At 42.0% G+C, this 16,968-nt stretch overlaps 1 protein-coding gene across 6 annotated transcripts in view; it reads left to right on the top strand.

Annotated features, from left to right (window-relative positions):
* The first annotated feature begins 335 nt into the window (after positions 1–335).
* MAPK8 (mitogen-activated protein kinase 8) overlaps positions 336–16,968 on the top strand; it is a 99,794-nt gene continuing 83,161 nt past the window's right edge. For 2 of the 6 annotated variants that reach the window (XM_044942405.2, XM_025284907.3), the window contains exon 1: positions 344–481. The gene's annotated coding sequence lies outside the window, so the exon portion shown is untranslated. Of the gene's footprint in view, positions 482–16,968 lie in introns of all 6 variants that reach the window. The other 4 variants (XM_025284904.3, XM_025284902.3, XM_025284906.3 and 1 more) reach the window with 4 other exon arrangements.

A 16,968-nucleotide genomic window follows, 5' to 3' on the forward strand; every position in this document is an offset into this window, starting at 1 on the left:
CCCAGAGGCCTTGGCTAGGACTAGCGGACCGCCCCCACACAGCTGCGGGGCACTCAGGCCACACGCCGCCACGTGCCAGGAGCAAATCCCCGCCCCGTTCAGCACTCCGCCACACCCCTCACTGGAGACGCTCACACGCTCCTCTCGTAGCTCCGCCTCCAGGCGACCTCCGCAAGCCCGCCCATCCCCCTGCAGTAGCCCCGCCCCCGGGCTGCGGACTCCGCCCCCGCAATCCGGGCCCCCGGGCTGCCCCGCCCCATGGGCCGCTCGCGAAGCGCGGAGGCGGGGTCCTGCGCGATGACGTGAGCGGGCGTGCGCGGTGACGGCCCGCGTCCCTGTTACTCAGCGGAGCGGCGGAGGCCGGACGACGCGGCCCGGATCGCGGAGCCGCGAGCAGCGCTGGGTAACGGCTGCGGAGACCGCCGAGACGGCGCCGGTTCCCGCCGCCGGGCTTTCCTGTCGCCATTCGCTGCGCTGCCGGGTGAGTGCGGCAAGTGCCTCAGGGCCAGGGCGGCCGGCGGCCCCGCCGTGTTTATGTTATTGTGCCGCCGCCACCGCCTTTGCTCAGCCGTGACCCCCTCCCGGGAATGAGGACGGGAGCGCGCGGCGGGCGGGGGGCGCGCGGCCGGCGGGGGCGGTGCGGGAACAATAGCGGCCGAGGAGGCGGGGGCCGGCCGGGGGGCGTGGGGCTGCGGGACCCAGGCGCGTCCCGGCCGCCCCCTCGGCCCCAGCTCCGTCCGTCGGTCCTCGCGCGCCCTCCTCGCGCGGGTCCACCGCCCACGTCGGGAGAGGAAAATGGAGCGGGAGGTGGGTGGCAAGTTCTAAAACACTTCGGCGAAGGTCTGGACGAAGGCGCCTAGTCGGCCCGCTCTCCCCGGCTACCTCTCCTGGCGGCAGGGACCCGCAAAGAGCGCTCCGGTGGCCGGGTCGCGACGCCTGCCCGGCGCCCACGGGGACAGTGTTTTGTGTCTCGGTGGTTTCTTTGTGCTAATGTTCTGAGCGAACGCAGGCAGCGGTGCCGAAAGAGGCTGGAGTGGCCTTCAGCTCCCGGTTTCGAGGAAGAGCTGGGGCTCGAGGCTTGGGCCGGAGGTGTCCGTCAAGCTCAGCGCGAGCTCCAGTGGTCAGCGCGCATTTCTCTTGAGGGTCAGTCCGTGGCGACCTTTTGACTTTTTCACCCCACCGTCCCTTCTCTTTGTCTTGCGCTTGTGTTCCCTGTCCTTCGATGGGAGCCAAGTCTGCTTTGAAGTACTGTGATGAACACTTTTCGTTTTAATTTCTGAAAGTTTCCCATCATATGTTTACTGAGAACTAACTTAATAACATGTTGACTACACGGTGTCAGACAATGTGCAGTGGTTACTATTTTTGCCCCTGAAACTCACTGATCTTTCTAGTAGAATTCTGGTCTGTCAGTCCATTGTGTTTTAAGAAAAGCATCTAGCAAGTACCTCCTTGGTAATTAGAACATCTGTTTGTTTGATTCATTCATTCAGGAACTGTTCAGTATTGTACCCAGATGGAGTTTGAGGGCAAAGAGAAATACCCTCTGATGGAAGAAAATACTTAGACTGAACTATAACAGATGTACCTTTAAATTAGACGATTGTATAAGTGATGTGTGTTAAAGAAGGTATAGTTATGCTTTGGGTCATTTTACTATTTTTTAGCAGTATATCTGGAATTTCTAGTGTAACATTTTACTTATTAAGAAGTAGGGTTATATTTGGTCTAAACGTACAACCGCTTTTATGTATTTCCTTACAGTCATTTGTAATATTTACTTCTGAAATCCCTTGCTGTGGGTTAAGCCTAGGAGGTCAGATGTGTGAGTGAACATGTTTAGTGTGTACCTGATGTAACAAGCAATCAAAATGTGACTTCCTTGAGGACAGGCCTGTCTTGCATCTGTGTCTCTAACACCTAGCCGGGAATATAGTAAGTGTTCGATGAAAATCAGATTGATGAAAAGCTCTTTAGAGCTGATAACATCAAGCCTTAACAAAAAACATTTTAATGTTCTCTGTATAGTTTTGGAAGCCTAAAGCAAACTCACTTCCAGATGGCTAAATGATCAATTCATATATATATTATCTGTCATGAAAATAGGGGCTTTTGAATCACTTCAGTATTAATTTTTTTCCTATCACTTCGAACCCATTGACTATCTTAAAATTAAACCTTGTCTAAAATATTTTTTTAAATATGTGAGTGTCTCTGTGTGTGATAAGTGCACACAGACAGACACACAGTGATATTTCAACAGGGTCTATATTGATTGTGAATATTACCTTTTGTGAATATTACCTGAAAAGTCTCTGAATACTCTTTTAGGCAGAAAAGTTAAAATAAAGGAAACAAATTGCATAAAAATTTTTGTTAGAAATGTTTAATTCTAAATTCTTCATTGTACTAATACTATTGGTGAGGCATATGGGCCTAAAACTGAAAATAATATTAATTTGTCCACATTACATCTCTTTTTTCCACTTAGTATATTTTAGCATTTGCTTTGGATATAAAAGAATTTGAGGTGAACTTATTCTCTGATTTAGAGAACAAATAAATAAAATGATACTTAATTAACATAAAGGATGAAAATCTTGAGATACTTAGCTTTATTGCTTTACCTAGTTAATATATCAGATTTCAGTAAGGGTTACTGATACGGATCCCAACAGTCATGCTATACATGCTATACTTGTCAAATCAGAGTTTTTTTGCTTGGTTTTCTAAATTCTGTTGGCTTTAAAAAATAACTTTTTCGAGACAGCCCATACTCAATAGCAGTTACTCCTTGTTCCACTCTACATTATCTTTAAAGGAAGAGAGAGCACTGATTCTGATAATAAGTATATTCCATTAATGAATTTGAAAAGGGCTCCCTTTAATTGTACTGGAAGAGCAAAAAACTATATCCTTTATATCCCAGGAGACAGGTCGCTTGGAAGGAAATTAGTTTAAGAGTAAATTCTATCAAAATTAATGAAGTTAGAATCTTAGCTGTTTGCCCAGTGCCTAATATTATGGAAATAACCTTGTGATGATTCTCAATGCTTAGTGAAACAACTTGAAGTAATTTATTAAGTGACTAGTCCCAAATTATCCTAGTTGCAATTAAAAGCTTGTTGAATAGAAGCCTGATTCTTAATGTCTTGACTTTGTCAGTGAGTTGAGTTTTGACATATTTGAGTCATCCAGATAATTGAGCTGCTTTGTTGCACGTGTGTAAAGTAATGTCTGATATTAAGATGCCAGCTCTCTAGAGATCTCTGCTCGAGTCAGTAGTATGGATAGTAGTCTTACTGATTCATGTAGTTCAAGGAAGTCATTATAGGCACATAGCTTTAGATAGAAGTCATTTGCCTATTTCTGTGAGCTATGATGCTAATTGTCTTAGTCATGGATTCTTTACATCAATATTTAGTAGCTTTGTCTTCTTGCTCTAATGCAGATTAACTTGAACTTTGATTTCACAAATGAGTTCTGAGTCAACAAACTTTGCTGCTGAAAAGGTGACAGGAGCTTTTTAAAGTAAGCTGCCCTTACTTCTGTCCATCAGGGCAATAGGTAGAAATAGACATTTCCAGGAATCAGATCTAGTTGACAGAACTTCTCAGTTCTTTGTCGTCAACAGGCCCTAGAGCTGTAGACAAGTGGCTTATCTTTTTGGTTAGAACTGTAAACTGAGGCTGTTGGAGCTTTTTTTTTTTTTTTTAATAGAAAGGTTATTCCCCAGATAGTTGGTTCTTTAGAAAACCTACTGGGACAAGAGAGTCTTTCTTGGGTGATACCAAAATCCTGTGTCAAGAACAACAATGAAAGTTAGACTTTGTAATGTACAGAAGCAGAGAAAATTATTGAAACAATATTTTCTGTACTATCTATACTTACATATCAACTGTAAAGCCTTACTGGGAGCCAGGAGTTCTTTTGTCCTCGTACTCAGTCATGTCCGACTCTTTGCGACCCCATAAAGTGTAGCCCGCCAGGCTCCTCTGTCCGTGGAATTTTCCAGGCAAGAATACTGGAGTGGGTTGCCATTTCCTACTCCAGGGAATCTTCCCAACCCAGGGATCGAACCGGTGTCTGCTTTGGCAGGCAGATTCTTTATCACTGCACACCTGGAAAGCCCCAGGAATTCTTTGGATGGTATATTTTATTCATTCTGTAGCACCAAGCTTACTAATGAGATTTTGTGCTTTCAGATACTTAGTGGAAAATGTAAAAAAGAAGAGTTTATTAGCCTCAAGCTTATGGTCATGAATAGAACTTAAGGCATATCTAAACAGTGAATTTATGTTCTGTTAAAAGATTATGAGGCTTCTGGGAACGAACACATCTGGGAAGGCCAAATTTTATTGAAATCTAGTTTTTAAAATTATATGTGAGTGTGTATACGTATAAGGCCTTTTAGAGTATTTATTAACTGCCATTCTTTTTCAGGGTGGTGGGTTGTATAACAAATACAGCACAAATATTGCTATATGTCTCCATTCCATATACCTTTGTAGTGCATTGGATTTGGTTAAAATGTAATCATTTTTTTAGAATGTTAAGGTGTTCAGACTTAGTTGTGGTTGCTAGCCTGAACTTTAGAGTCAGTCCTGAGTTCCAGTCCATACTCCAGATCTAACTAGCTATATGGTATAGGCTAGTTCAGTTTATGTAACAGTTCTGGATATGTAGCATTCAGTTCAGTTCAGTTCAGTCACTCAGTCGTGGCCGACTCTTTGTGACCCCATGAACCGAAGCACACCACGCCTCCCTGTCCATCACCAACTCCCGGAGTTCACCCAAACCCATGTCCATCGAGTCAGTGATGCCATCCAGCCATCTCATCCTCTGTTGTCCCCTTCTCCTCCTGCCCCCAGTCCCTCCCAGCATCAGAGTCTTTTCCAATGAGTCAACTCTTTGCATGAGGTGGCCAGAGTATTGGAGTTTCAGCTTTAGCATCAGTCTTTCCAAAGAACACCCAGGACTGATCTCCTTTAGAATAGACTGGTTGGATCTCCTTGCAGTCCAAGGGACTCTCAAGAGTCTTCTCCAACACCACAGTTCAAAAGCATCAATTCTTCGGAGCTCAGCTTTCTTCACAGTCCAACTCTCACATCCATACATGACCACCGGAAAAACCATAGCCTTGACTAGATGGACCTTTGTTGGCAAAGTAATGTCTCTGCTTTTGAATATGCTGTCTAGGTTGGTCATAACTTTCTTCCAAGAAGTAAGCGTCTTTTAATTTCATGGCTGCAGTCACCATCTGCAGTGATTTTGGAGCCCAAAAAAATAAAGTCTGACACTGTTTCCACTATTCCCCATCTATTTGCCATGAAGTGATGGGACCAGATGCCATGATCTTAGTTTTCTGAATGTTGAGCTTTAAGCCAACTTTTTCACTCCTCTTTCACTTTCATCAAGAGGCTTTTTAGTTCCTCTTCACTTTCTGCCATAAGGGTGGTGTCATGAGGTTATTGATATTTCTCCCGGCAATTTTGATTCCAGTTTGTGTTTCTTCCAGCCCAGCGTTTCTCATGATGTACTCTGCATATAAGTTAAATAAACAGGGTGACAATATACAGCCTTGACGTACTCCTTTTCCTGTTTGGAACCAGTGTGTTGTTCCATGTCCAGTTCTAACTGTTGCTTCCTGACCTGCATATATTATCTGTCAAATGAGAAGAGTAATAGCACATAATCTCATAGGTCTGTGAGATTTAAGTAAGGCACTGCGTGTACAGTACCTGGAAGACTAGATGTAAGTATTAAGGACATTTTAGCTAGCTATTGTTATCACCAATTATTAACTTGAAGCAAATTTAAAATGCCAAGTAAATTTAAAACCAGTTTGATGTACAGTATCCAGTCAGATTCTCCACAATACACCAGTTTTTTTCCCCTTCTCCTCTGAGTCTCTGGGATTTTATTTAAAGTTTTATCGTGTCCTCTGTTTTTTTTTTTTTAAGTTTTGCTTTTTTATTGGAGGTTAATTGCTCTACAATATTGTGTTGCTTTCTGCTGTGCGTCAGCATGAATCAGCCATAGGTGTACGTACGTCCCCTTCCTCTTGAACCTCCGCCCTGCCTCTCTAGGTTGTCGGGGAGCAGAGTTTGTCCCCCGCATCGCCCAGCAGGCCCCCGCTGGCCGTCTCTATCCACATGGTAACGCGTGTGTTTGCAGGTTGCTCTCTGAATCCTCCCTCCCTCTTTTTTCCCTGCTGCGTCCACAAGTCTGTTCCGTGTGTCTCCAATTGCGGCCCTGCCAGTAGGCTCATCACTGCCAAGGGCACCTAATCTGAATTCTGAAATGATTTCACAGTGGATCAGTAATCCTCTCTGCCTTAAAATTTGGAAATGTTCCCAAAGCAAATAATAAAGGAAAAGTTGCCACATTTACCTTTCCCGTGTAGAGAATTGCCAAAGCTTTCCTAGTTTTATTTTGACAGATATCTGAAGGAATGGGAATCCAGGAGCTGTGAATAACTTTATCGTGTACCCACATTTGAAGAAAATGGAATACTGTCACATCTTTTAAATTTAATCTTATTGAGATCTCTGATTCTGTGTGAAAAGTGCAAATTTGTTAGAGACTGGGTAACCACAATAGTTCATTAACCATTTTCTAGAGGTTGTTGGGTAGCATCTGGAAATACTGTTTTTCTTTTCTCTGTTTTGTTTGTGTGGTTATTTTGGTAGACCAAATTTCTTGTCCCTTCTTGCGGACAGCGGCTATGACGTGATGTGTTTTACACATGCAGTATCTATTGAGAAGGCACTCTGTACCAAATCAGGTATTAAGTGATTGTGGGGGCCACATGAAGTAGAAGTTAGTCTCTGCTTTCAATGAGTGCAACTTAATGGAAGATAAGAACAAACATAAGTGTGTTTAGGTCCTAATACCAATAATTAGGACCAAAACCAAGTATTGTTATGCATTTCATTGGGAATTTCTTTAAGCATCAGGCTTCAGAGCTGGCTGGATGTTGGGGCATTTGGGGCTTCTGAACCAAACATCTTTAGCCCTGCCTTTTAAAATATACTAACTAGATAAACCACAAAAAGCAAAACTTCTTCTCTCTTTTGCTATTGCTATTGCTAAGTCACTTCAGTCGTGTCCGACTCTGTGTGACCCCATAGACGGCAGCCCACCAGGCTTCCCCGTCCCTGGGATTCTCCAGGCAAGAACACTGGAGTGGGTTGCCATTTCCTTCTCCAGTGCATGAAAGTGAAAAGTGAAAGGGAAGTCACTCAGTCATGTCCGACTCTTCGCGACCCCATGGACTACAGCCCACCAGGCTTCTCCATCCATGGGATTTTCCTGGCAAAAGTGCTGTAGTGGGGTGCTTCTTTCCTAATTTCTGGTTAAAGTTGAGAGTGTGGTACAGATCAGTTAAAATCTAAATCAGAAGAAAAGGCATACCTTTATAGTCACCTGGAATCCACTTTGGAACATAACAGGACATCAAAAGAAGCATATGAAAAGGTGCAAGTTAAATTGTTACCTGGAATCCTCCAACTACTGTATTGAAGCTCTGAATACGGAGGGTTGGATTAATGCTTGCAGCACTTTCCTGAGCCTTTTTCTGTTATTGATAAGTGTGGCTTTACTACTTGTTGTTGCTCAGTAGCCTAAGCCACATCATATTGATGAGAACATTAGAAAAGAAAAACTGTCAGACTCACCTGCTTTGCTTGGCATGAAGCGTGAAAGACAACAGGAGATCGCTGTTTCCTAAAAGCTGTTAATGGGATGGAAACCCGCCATTCCCTGCCTTGCTTCTGAGAGGGTGGTTCTCTCTAAAATGCCATTTGGGCCAACCAAAAGTGAGATAAAGGAAAGCTACCCCTGTATAGATTTCCCTGTGACTAGGAGTCACTTTTCAGTCAAAAAACCAGTGTCTGGCTTTGTTACTGTTGAGAATTTAAGTCTTAGTGATTTTATTTACATTTTATTTATCTTTTGCCGAAGCAGTATAATCATTTGATTCAGAATTCCAGCGATTAGATAAATATACAGCAGAAAGCTTCCTTTTCACGCCTTGCAGCCCAGCCGCTCCATTCCTTACTGTGGAGGCGGTGTTGAGTTTCCCATGAATCCTTCCGAAGGTTGTTAATGTGTGTGCAGATAATATAGATACATAATTCCTTTCCAAAACTTTTGGTCTGGATGTGTTTCAGAATTAAAGTTTGGTTTTTTATGGGTGGGGAGGAAGGAAGGACTTGTGAAAAAGATACTGTAGCGCTTCTGTTGTGTTATCTAGAAGCGCGCGCAGGAGGTGGTGTGCCACTCTGTGATGAGGCACGTTAGTATTGCTGTATTGAAAGCATAAATAGATAGTCGGGATAAATAAAGACTGTAAGTAGTCTTGTGGAATTTTTGGTCAAATAGGTTTGATACCAAACAGATTCGTGCTGAACTTGAGAAACTTGTGTTTCTTGGAGCTTTACGGATTTCACAGCTGCCAGTGGGAGATTGTGTATCTTACGTATGTATGTCCTTTGCCTCCCCTATTTTTTTAAGTTGCAGACCGTGCACATAACCTTTACCTTTTGTTTTTAGCTTAACTGTCTAGCTTAGAGATGATTTCATATTAGTCTTATCAGTCCATAAACAGCAAGCTTATTCTTATTCTTTTTTTTTTTTAGCACCTTCATGGTATAGGACTTGTTTCAGCTTTGGCTGCTATAACAAAATACCATAAACTAGGTGGTTTAAAAAACTAACATTTATTTCTCACAGTTCTAGAGGCTGGGAAGTTTAAGGTCAAGGTGCTAAGAGATTTGGTTCGTAGTGAGAGCTGTTCCTGACTTTCAGATGCCACCTTCTAGCTGTGTCTTCATATGGAGAAAGAGTGCTCTGCTCTCTCTTGCTCTTTTTGCGACACTGATGCCATCATGAGGCCTCGTCTCATGACCTTGTGAATCTGACTGCCTGAGGGTATTATGCAGGGGTTGGCTAGGGCTTCAACACAAGACTTTTGGGAAGATTAAATAGTCAATGGCACTGTTACACAGGCATAGCATGTATTTAAGTAGCCCCTTTCTGAGGCACATTCAGGTTGTTTCCAACACTTTGCTATCAGGAGCCGTGGTGCAGTGGGTTCCTTTATGCATACATAATTTCACACTTGTATCGAAATGTGTAGGAGACACTTCAAAAATGGAATTGCTTGGTCAGAGTGTGTGTGTGCATATATAATTTTGATAGATACTGCTGCAGTGCCGTCTGTAGAGTCTGTTTCACCTCTACACATTTCACCAGCACTGTGTAAGGATGCCTGCTTCTTTCCTCATTGCCAGTATGAGTGGGATTAAACATCCTTCATTCTTTAAGGATTAGTGTATGGAGGTGAGAGTTGGACCGTAAAGAAGGCTGAGCTCCAAAGAAACAATGCTTTCGAATTCTTCTGCTGGAGAAGACTCGTGAGAGTCTCTTGGACAAGGAGATCAAACTGGTCAATCCTGAAGGAAACCAACCCTGAATATTCATTGGAAGGACTGATGCTGAAGCTCCAGTACTTTGGCCACCTGGCATGAAGAGCCAACTCATTAGAAAAGACCCTGGTGCTGGGAAGGAGTGAGCTGGAGGAGAAGGGGGCGACAGAGGACAAAATGGTTGAGTGGCATTACCAAATCAATAGACACGAGTTTGAGCAAACTCTGGGAGATAGTGAAGGACAGGGAATCCTGGCATGCTGCGGTCCATGGGGTTGCAAAGAGTCAGACACGACTTAGCAACTGAACAGCAATTGGTATTTTTATTGTGAACTATCCATAACCTTGCCTAAGTTTCTATTGCTTTGCTACTCATTTTCTTAGATTTGTAGGATTTATTTTTATAAGGAAATAGTTGAATGAAATTTCTTGGAAATATTTTTCCAGTTTACTGTTTGTCTTTTAAATTTGCTTATGATGGTTTTGTCATGCTGACTTTTTTTCTCTTTAAGCTTACTAGTCTTTACTGACCTCTAAATTATATGCCGTGGTTAGCAAGTCTTTCTCTAATTCCAGATTATATGAAAATTTGCAAATGCTGTTTCTCTAGTATGTCTATGAAATGGAACAGAGAAGTGAGTTGGTAAGAAAAATGTGGGGTTCAGTGGGTAAAGAGGAGAATGTACAGGGAAGGAGATGGCACAAGTAGAGAGACTGGCCTCTGCTGGACATTTCCTCCGTCAGACAGGGAATGGAGAAAAGCTGTGTGTTCTTCTGAGGGAGTTTGGAGGCTGCAGGATGAAGGCACGTTCTTTTGGTTTTATCTTCTCTCCTGGTTTCTGTTTTATCAGTGAGATTGGTATGGCCAGAGGCGGATGGGAGTGTTTAAAGCAATTTGGTAAGAAGTATTGATGGTTCATTTGAGAGTTAGAAGTCATGAATTTAAAGTGGTATCAGTCAGCCTGGTTTTGTGATAACTGCTGGCTACCCCAGCATTATTCTTCTAAATAGTTACAAGCACAGATAAGGCAGGTGGTTCACTTCCTCTGGAGTGAGGTTTTGCCAGGTGTATCAGTCGGAGTTCTCCTGAGAAGCAAATCAGCAGGAAATACATTTGTATGTATGTGTACAAAAAGAAATTTCAAGGCACTTGGTTACACAGTTATGGGGACTGACAAGTTAGAAATCTGTAGGGCAGGCTGGCCAGAATCTCTTGGACAGAAGCTGATGATGCAGTCTTGCAGCAGAATTTTGTCTTCCTTAGGAAAATTTCAGTTGTGTTCTTAAGGCCTTTCAACTGGTTGAAGGAGGCCCACCAGCTTTAATGAGGATAATCTTTATTCAGTTGTGGATGTTAAACGCATCTACAAACCTTCACAATGACACTTAGATTACTGTTTGATTAAATAACAGAACTGTAGTCCAGCCAAGTTGACACATAAAACTAGGTCAGTATAAAGGAATGAAATTCTGCCATATGCACTTATATGTGGAACCTAAAACAGAAAATAAAGGAATGTCTATAGCAAAACACAAAGAGGCTTGTAGATATAGAAAACAAACTGTGGTTCCCCGTTGGAGGAGGAGAAGGAGGAAGGGCATGGCGGGTATGGAATTTAAGAGGCTGACTACTACGCATTAAGTAGATAAGCAACAGGATATATTATGTATTACAGGGAATTATAACCACTATCTTATAATAACCTTTAATGAAATATAATATGTAAAAATAGTGAATCACTATGTGGTACACCTGAAAGCAACACAATTATAAAAAATTTTTAATTAAAACGTTTTTTTAATGAAAGGAAGAGAGAAATGAGGGCATTTTAGAAGGAGCGTTTAGAGGAATGGTGATGAATCATGCAGTCTAGTGTGGACAAGAAAGGAGCTACAGTCAGGATGAATAGTAAGGAGGTGGTGGTATCTGGGTATTGGACAGTCTGGCTCAAGCTGTTGCTGGTATGGTCACAGGAAGTAAGAGAACTGGGAGTTGGACTTGATGGTCAGAGTGAGATGCTTGAAGTAGTGATTTGACAGATGTAATAGTTTCTGGCAATGACAATGTCCAGCGTGGCCTTGGGATGGGTTGCTGAGGTGGACCAGATGGAAGAGAGGGGGCCGAAGAGTTAAAGGGGCTGCAGTATTAAAGGGGTCAGTCAGTCTGCATGAATGGTGAGAGCAGTGAGGGTACAGACTGTGAATCAGTTGCTGACATCTCTAATCAACGAGCGAGCAATGGAGGGAAGGTAGTTAATGAGCAGGAATAGTAAAGGTAGTATAAATTTTCTGTTTGCTGGTCACAGTTAGAAATCTCAGAAGTTCTGGTAAAGGATTTGGGGGGTAGCAGATGAGAAATTGAGTGAAACGGAGGATATACAAGCAGTGTTGCAGTGACAGTTTGGGAAATCATAGAGGATCAGGAAGAGTGGGACTCAGGGATGTAAGGTGTGGTGAGATTAATCTTGCTAGTAGCTAGGAGAAGGTGGCCATCAGTTCAGCTGTTAGAGGACATAGAATGGCAGTGTTTTTGGCAAGACATAGGATTGCTAGCCTTGACCTGTTTGTGGATTGTAGAAGGAATTTGAGATATCATGACTAGTGTTGTAAATAAGGGGCTAAGATAAGGATTTTTTTAGCAGCTTTATTGAGATTTCATTCACGTATCATTACAGTTCACCTATTTGAAGTATACATACAAAGTCTTTCTCATATATTCATGAAGTATTGCAATCATCACAACTAATTTTAGAACATTTTTGTTACTCCTGAAAGAAACTCCATGCTTATTAGCTAGCAGTCGTTTCCTGTTCCTGCCTGTGCACATACACAACCACACCTCCTGCCCCAGCCCCAAGAGGCTACTTACCTTCTATTCCTGTCTCTATAATAAGTGTGCCTATTCTGGACATTATGTACATGTAGTCTTTTGTGATGGCTGCTTATTTCACTTAGCATAATGTTTTCAAGGTTCGTTCATCTTGCAGTATGTGTCAGTATGTCATTATTTTCTGTGGTCTAATAATATTCGTTTGTACAAATATACCACATTTTCTTTACCCACTCTTCAGTCGATGGGCATTTGGCTGTAATAAGTAATGCCGTCATGAGCATTCATGCACAAGTTTCTATTTTTTCTTTGTTGCTTGTGCTTTTGGTGTTTTTATCTTAGAAATCACTGCCTAATTCAAGGTCATGAAGATCACTCCTGTGTCTCTTCCAAAGAGTTCTATAGTTTTAGCTCTTACATGTAGCATTTAGCATTGTGATTCTTTTTGAGTTACTTTGTGTGTGATGTGAGGAGGGGATCTGATTTCATTCTTTTCATATGGATATATAGTTGCCCCAGCACTGTTTGTTGAAAAACAGTTGACCCGTGAACGACATGGGTTTGAACTGCACTGGTCCACTTTTATGCAGATTTTTTTCAATAGATACATAATTATAATGCTGCATACAAGATGCAGGGTTGAATGAATCCAAGGATGTGGATAAGAAGGGCCGACTGTAAAGTTATATGTAGACTTTCAACTGCATGGTGGGGGCTTCAAGGGTCAACTACATTGTACTTTCTTGTTCAATGTCTTACTGTTGTTGTTTTTAAAAATCTTTTTTCCCAACTCACTTTTATTCCATTTATCCATATGTCTGTCCTTATGTCAGTCACCATGTCGTGCTTATTTTCTATAGTAAGAACTGTTTTATGAAATTGTGTTTCAATTGAGTGTTCTTACATACAGATACACACAGAGGTGTCTATGTAACTGGCTGTGATGTAAAATGCTTGCAGACATCTGATTTGAGCTGTGGTGGCGCCCGCTCTCTGGCGGCAGCTTAGCAGGCTGTGCCCCCCTCGGGGACTGTACCAATAGGGCGTGGGAGAGGGCCTGACTGTGGGCACGTGAATATATTTTAGATTGGAAGGCTGACTTTATTTTTTTTAATTTTAGTAGGTATCGTGTTCTTTTTGGATATAAGTGGACCAAAGTTTAGAACAACTATGAATTTCTAATGAATCAGTTAGATGAATTTAAGGATTAGGAAATGCATGATTTGATATTTTGATTGAGGTTAGTGGGCTTTTGTACAGGGCCAGCTCACAGTTAAAAAAATTTTTTTTGGGTACACTAAGCATTTCTGTATCAGATAACTTTCTTATCTTGATCCTCTGTGTTTTCCTATAGGCCATTGTCAGTTTCTTTCCTTTTTTTTTTTTTAATCATGTTGTCTTACTCTCTTCCTTTTTATTAAGATATTATATGTGAAAAATTATAGGCATAGTTTAACAAGGATCATCTTAATCCATTTAGAGACAAAAATGTTTCGAAGCTGGGCAGTGCCATGGCTGGTCTATTTTATTTTTTCTTTAATCCTAGGATATTACCCTGGGGGGGGTCCCAAGATAAAACCAAGTGTTTTATTACCCCCTATTTCTCTAACCCCATACTTCGTTGGTTCCTTACCTCTAATATTTAACACCCATTCTCCGCCAACCTTGTAAATCTGAAAAGTTCAGCTCGGCTTTCCAGCCACCTTTATGGAATTGGCAGATGCACCCTGAGAAAATGGCCCTCTCATGCCTGGCTTACCTCTGAAGATTTTCTTACTGTCCCAGATCTTTGCCTCCATACTGCTTTATTGCATTTTAGCAGTCTGATGCCTTTGAAGAAGTATTTATAATTTTTTTCTTTTTGCCTGTGAGATGTCCAGTTTTTCTCTTTGCTCTCAGTAAGAGTGAGTGAGTGAGTGAAGTCGCTCAGTCGTGTCTGACTCTTTGCGACCCCATGGACTGTAGCCTATCAGGCTTCTCCGTCCGTAGGATTCTCCAGGCAAGAATACTGGAGTGGGTTGCCATTTCCTTCTCGAGGAAATCTTCCCAACCCAGGAATCGAACCCAGGTCTCCCGCATTGCAGGCAGATGCTTTACTGTCTGAGCCACCAGGGAAGTTGAGTTAGTCTAAATTACCCACTTCTCTATTACAGTTGTTGTTGAGTTGCTAAGTCGTGTCTGACTCTTTGTGATCCCATGGACCACAGCACACCAAATTTCTCTGACCTACATTATCTCTTGGAGTTTGTTCAAGTTCATGTCCATTGAATCAGTGATGCCATCTAACCATGTCATCCTCTGTTGCTCCCTTCTGCTTTTGCCGTCAGTCTTTCCCAGCATCAGGGTCTTTTCCAGTGAATTGGCTTTTCACGCCAGACAATGGTGACAGACTACTGAAAGGGTTTTTTTTTTTTTTTGAAAATTTGGGGTGAAGGTATGGCAGAAAAAGATAAAGTCCCATTTACTAATGAAATCATAGCGTGACGAATCCAGGGACTGGCTAGTGATGCAGTTCAGTTCAGTTGCTCAGTCGTGTCTGATTCTTCGTGACTCCTGTGGACTGCAGCACGCCAGGCTTCCCTGTCCTTCACCAACTCCCGGAGCTTACCCAAACTCATGTCCATTAAGTCAGTGATGCCATCCGACCATCTCATCCTCTGTTGTCCCCTTCTCCTCCTGCCTTCCAGCTTTCCCAGCATCAGGGTCTTTTTTCCAGTGAGTCGCTCTTCACATCAGGGTGGCCAATAGCACTGGAGCTTCAGTGTCGGCATCAGTCCTTCCAGTGAATATTCAGGGTTGGTTTCCTTTAGGATTGACTGGTTTGATCTCCTTGTAATCCAAGGGACTTTCCAGAGTCTTTAGCACCACAATTCCAAAGCATCAGTTCTTTGGTGCTCAGCCTTATTTATGGTCCAACTCTCATGTATTATTTGGGAGTTCACTATTATAAGGGAAAGCAATTTGTTAGCTTAATGAAGGCTTATGTCATGAAATTCCTTATTTGAAATTCTATTATTGTATGTGATTTTAGGGTGAGAGTTTGAGTACCAGTATTCTTATATATATGGTATATATTCATCATATATCAGATCAGATCAGATCAGTCGCTCAGTTGTGTCCGACTCTTTGTGACCCCATGAATCGCAGCACGCCAGGCCGCCTTGTCCATCACCATCTCCCGGAGTTCACTCAGACTCATGTCCATCGAGTCAGTGATGCCATCCAGCCATCTCATCCCCTGCTGTCTCCTTCTCCTCCTGCCCCCAGTCCCTCCCAGCATCAGTCTTTTCCAGTGAGTCATCTCTTCGCATGAGGTGGCCAAAGTACTGGAGTTTCAGCTTTAGCATCAGCCCTTCCAAAGAACACCCAGGGCTGATCTCCTTCAGAATGGACTGGTTGGATCTCCTTGCAGTCCAAGGGACTCTCAAGAGTCTTCTCCAACACCACAGTTCAAAAGCATCAGTTCTTCATCATATATACATTATACCAATTATTAGAGAAAGGAAAATAGGATTAAGATTAGAAAAGGGAAGAAATACTTGTCAGAAAATGATGTTTTTGCAAGGTTTGGGAGAGATGAAGATAAGGTAACATTTTCATGTGTGTCAGGAATTACAAAGATCAGTCACATACAAAAGCAACTGACATACTTTTGACATGATATTATCTTAGTTATAAGGATGTAGAGTCCTAGGTAGTGTGGAGGAGGCAATGAGAAGTATCTGCATAGTTATGTTGAAGAAAATTTTAAAATTTGTTCTACAGAGAAACCCCAGGGTAGCGTCTAAGTCATTAAATGGAGGGATTGACGTTTGGGCTGGAGTTAATGATTGTGCCTTATAGCATTATGTACTAGCACAGCCACTAAGCCACTAATATAGTAAGGGATTGCAGGGAGAACTTAATTCTGAGACACTTGTTAATACCAGTTACATGAAATGCTGCTGGTTTTGATTTGGTGTGCCATCTTCTTATGTATTTATGTATGTAAATTAACTTATGGTCTTCATGAATCCATTTATGTTGCTGATCCTTCAGGGCAATCATATATTTCTGAAATTTCAGAATTACAAAAGTTTTTATCACTCATCAACCATTGCAGTTGAAAAGGGAAATAACGTCTTCTATAGTCTCTTTTTTTTTTTTTTCCTTCTGAAAAAATGAGAGATATTGGAGGTGTTCAGTCTTAGGTCATTTTATCAGTAGAGTTTTGGTTGATACTTTAAACTTTAGAAGATAGGAATTCTTTCTTAAACTGATTCTGTCTCTTTCATGTTCTTACTTTCCTAGTATTCACGCAGTGTATATGTCATAGGAGACTGACTTGAAATCTGTGTTTCTTTTTCACCCCTGCCCATAGAGCCTACTGTTACTGTCTTCTGGTGGTTTACAAATGGTCATTTAATCAGCTCTTTTTTTAATGACTCTCTTCTTCCACCCCTACCCTTGCCCCAGCTTTCGTTAAGAGTGTTCAAGCATACAGAGAGATTGGAAGAATAGGACAGTGAACACCTGTATACTGCCACTTGGATACAGTTGTTAACATTTTGTTATATTTGTTTATTTCTCTCCTAATAGAGACTTTTTTTATGGGGGGCTGCATTTGACCCCTAAAGCATCTCCTAAAATTAAACACATTGTTTTATAAATGTCATATTTGAGAGAAGACAGCCTTAATATTTAGTCTGTATTCAAGTTGTGCATTTG

The sequence above is a fragment of the Bubalus bubalis genome, chromosome 4, assembly GCF_019923935.1.
Source record: "Bubalus bubalis isolate 160015118507 breed Murrah chromosome 4, NDDB_SH_1, whole genome shotgun sequence".
NCBI lineage: Eukaryota > Metazoa > Chordata > Mammalia > Artiodactyla > Bovidae > Bubalus > Bubalus bubalis.